The sequence below is a fragment of the Lepus europaeus genome, chromosome 3 (genome assembly GCF_033115175.1).
Source record: "Lepus europaeus isolate LE1 chromosome 3, mLepTim1.pri, whole genome shotgun sequence".
In the NCBI taxonomy this organism is placed as follows: domain Eukaryota; kingdom Metazoa; phylum Chordata; class Mammalia; order Lagomorpha; family Leporidae; genus Lepus; species Lepus europaeus.
Genome location: NC_084829.1, coordinates 74,592,174 through 74,595,744, shown reverse-complemented (window position 1 = coordinate 74,595,744; position 3,571 = coordinate 74,592,174). Strand labels below are relative to the sequence as shown.

Here is a 3,571-nt window from a genome sequence, read left to right as displayed (position 1 = left end):
GTTTGAAAATAGCTTCTCTATAAATTGGACACTGGGACACTATATACTGCATAGTATTGTGTAGTGTACTGTATGCCACCTAACAAACTTTAACATTTTACTAGTGTAGATATTTGTTGACATGCTGTGACAGGTGTCTTTGTACTTTTCCTTGACAGTTCTTAGACTCATTATTATGATTTCAGTACTCATCAAGAGCAGATAAGCCTGTGGAAAAGATTTATGAAAGGTAGTAATAAAGTCTTGGATATAAATAGTTATGACCATAATATAGTTTGAGAAAAATATGCATTGTTCTAGAAATAAATAGAAAAATGTGCTTATGATTTGAATGAGTATATTTTATGAATTATTATTTATTTTTTCTTGCTGCAGATGTCAAGAAAATATGTTCAAGTGTTAACAGTATAAGAAACAGGAATTGTTGAATGGATAGGCTAAAGATTAGAATACGGGAGCTTCCGTGGACAGCGCTAAGGCACAGTAGATTAATCCTCCGCCTGAAATAATAATAATAAATTAATGTGGGGCCGGCGCTGTGGCGTATTAGGTAAAACCACTGCCTGCAATGCCAGCATCCCATATGGGCGCCGGTTTGAGTCCTGGCTGCTCCTCTTCTGATCTGTTATGGCCTGGTAAAGCAGTAGAAGATCGCCTAACTCCTTGGACCCCTACCCCTGCATGGGAGACCCAGAAGAAGCTCCTGGCTCCTGGTTCCTGGCTTCTGGCTTCTGGCTTCTAGCTTCAGATGGCATGGCTCTGGCCGTTGAGGCCAATTGAGGAGAGAACCAGCGAATGGAAGACCTCTTTCTCTCATTCTCTGCCTCTGCTTCTCTCTCTGTGTAACTCTGACTTGCAAATAAATAATAAATAAATCTTTAAAAAAATATGACTTAATGCTGCAAAAGAAATTTCAAAAAGAATAATTAAGCAGTGGTATCCTCAGCCTGATAATAAGATAACAATTAAGCAACAAGCTCTCTTTTAACAACATGTTACCTCACATTCTTCTTTTAATTGTAAAATCCAGAAAATACATATTCTTGTGGCAAATCCGAAACATTTGAAAAATTAAAAAGAAAAAAACTCTACCAAATAAACTTCCTTAAAAGTGAGTAAAGAGTGATTTTTCCCTGGTGAGACTATTCACCTTAATATAAAAACTTTTCTGAGAAAGCCAAGTGATGAGAGAGGTCCAGGGCAGCACATGCACAGAAGATGCCATCAATCCTCACCAACAGGATGGAAAGAAAGATTGGGGAAGTGTCTGAGAGGCTAAGCCAAATAGATGGACTGGAATGGATCACAAATCTTGTGATGACAGACATAGAAAATGTTAACTTCACATGTTATATTGGAAAATGGTGCATAAAGTACAGTGAATGAGGGGGTTCTAGGGACTGGGCCACCGGGTACGGCACCTAACTCCAGCCTCCTGTGACCCGCGGCTGCTGTTTCCAGGACTGCGCTCGGTCCTGTGCTCTGGCCGTGCAGGGACCATGTTCATTTCCTGCGGGGAGACGTTCCCCGACCTGTCGGGCTTCATGCTCCTGATACCAGCAGTGTCTGTTGGAAATGTTGGCCAGCTTGCAATAGATCTGATCATTGCTACCCTGAATATGTGTAAGATTGGTTACTTCTATACTGATTGTCTTGTGCCAATTGTTGGAAACAATCCCTATGCAAACAAGACTAGTGTCTGCAAATACTAACTGATAGAATCAAAAAAGGAGAGAACGATCCAACATGTGAAGTGGGATACACAGCAGACTCATAGAATGGCAGATGTCCTAAATAGCAATCTGGCCTCAGAATCAGCCCTTAAGGCATTCGGATCTGGCTCAAGAGCCCATGAGAGTATTGTAGGCATGGAAAGCAAAGACACCATGGAAAAGAAAAAAAAAAATAAGACCTAAATGAAAGATCTCTGTGATTGAGATCACAGTGGAAAGAACGGGGGCCATCAAAGAAGGAGGTACCTTTCTCTGAAGGGAAGAGAGAACCTCCACTTTGACTATGACCCTGTCGGAATAAGATCGAAGTCGGCAAATCCTATGGCTTCCATAGCCTTGGCAACTCATGACTAGAGCCTAGGGAGATTACTGACGCCATAAACAAGAGTGTCAAATTGTTTCGTCAACAACCGGAGTCACTGTGTACTTATGTCTCATGTGGGATCTGTCCTTAATGTGTTGTCCAATGTGAAGTGATGCTATAACTAGTACTGAAACAGTATTTTTACACTTTGTGTTTCTGTGTGAGTGCAAACTGATGAAATCTTTACTTAGTATATACTGAATCGATCTTTGGTATATAAAGATAATTGAAAATGAAAAAGAAAACTTGGTTTAAATTGGACATTGCATAGAAAATTAATTAATTTTTTAAAAGAAATATCATGTAGGATCTCTGTCCTTAATGTGCTGTACATTGTGATTTAATGCTATAACTAGTACTCCAACAGTATTTTTCACTTTGTGTTGCTATGTGAGGGCAAACTGTTGAAATCTTTACTTAATATATACTAAACTGGTCTTCTGTATATAAAGAGAATTGAAAATGAATCTTGATGTGAATGGAAGGGGAGAGGGAGTGGCAAAGGGGAGGGTTGCAGGTGGGAGGGAAGTTATGGGAGGGGGGAGCCATTGTAATCCATAAGCTGTACACTGGAAATTTATATTAATTAAATAAAAGTTTTTTTAAAAAAAAGAGAATGCAGCAGAACTCTGTACCAATGCTGAAGTGTATTCATTGCCTTCAAAGAAGCTAGTGGTTCTTCAATTAAGATCCATTTTTATTAAGTATAAATCGAAGTCATTCTGTGAAAAACTGCTTTGCTGGGTGAAAAATAGCGGCTTTGCCAGAGTCATTGTTCTTTCTAGCTGCCATTCCTATCACCAAAATGACAAACAGCTGTGTCGCACTCCCTTCCAGTATTTACTTACACCTTCCATGCAAAAAACTGTTCAAAATAAAATAAAGAGCCTTGACTGGCAAGAAATGGAAAAAAAGCCCATGTATTCCTGAAATAGAAGATTCTGATCTTTGTGTCCATGTTCCAGGAGGAGGCGTCACATAGTTACTATATGATGAAAGCTGTTCTAAAGATGTCCAGATGGCAGTTCTGCTGAAATTTGCCCCGGAAGGGGACAATATCCCAGATGCATTGGGTCTTGTTGAATATCTAAATGAATGGCTTCAAATAATCAAACCACGTATACAGGGTGATGACCCTACAGCATCCACCTTGCCACGGAAAATCCCGAGTTCTTGGAGATTACTCTTTGGCAGTGGTCTTCCTCCTGCACTCTTTTGATTCATTTTTAGGTTTTACACCTTGTATCCCAGGATACTTATTACCAACACAACTGTCAAACGTTCAATGTGAAAATTTGTATTATCTGAGAATGTATTAGGAAGTAAATATTTACTTTTCACAAAAATCTCTAAAAAGAAAGGATTAACTGATAGTCTTTTGCCATGCTTTTCCTCAGATATAACAAATGTAAATTTTGTACAATAAGATTTTATTTCCTAAGTAAAAAACAAAACAAAAAAAGTACAGTCAATG

The 3,571-nt window shown here is 38.8% G+C and overlaps 1 pseudogene; it reads left to right on the top strand.

Annotated features, from left to right (window-relative positions):
* The first annotated feature begins 1,499 nt into the window (after window positions 1–1,499).
* Window positions 1,500–3,316, top strand: LOC133756965 (proteasome assembly chaperone 2-like; annotated as a pseudogene).
* The last annotated feature ends 255 nt before the right edge of the window (window positions 3,317–3,571 follow it).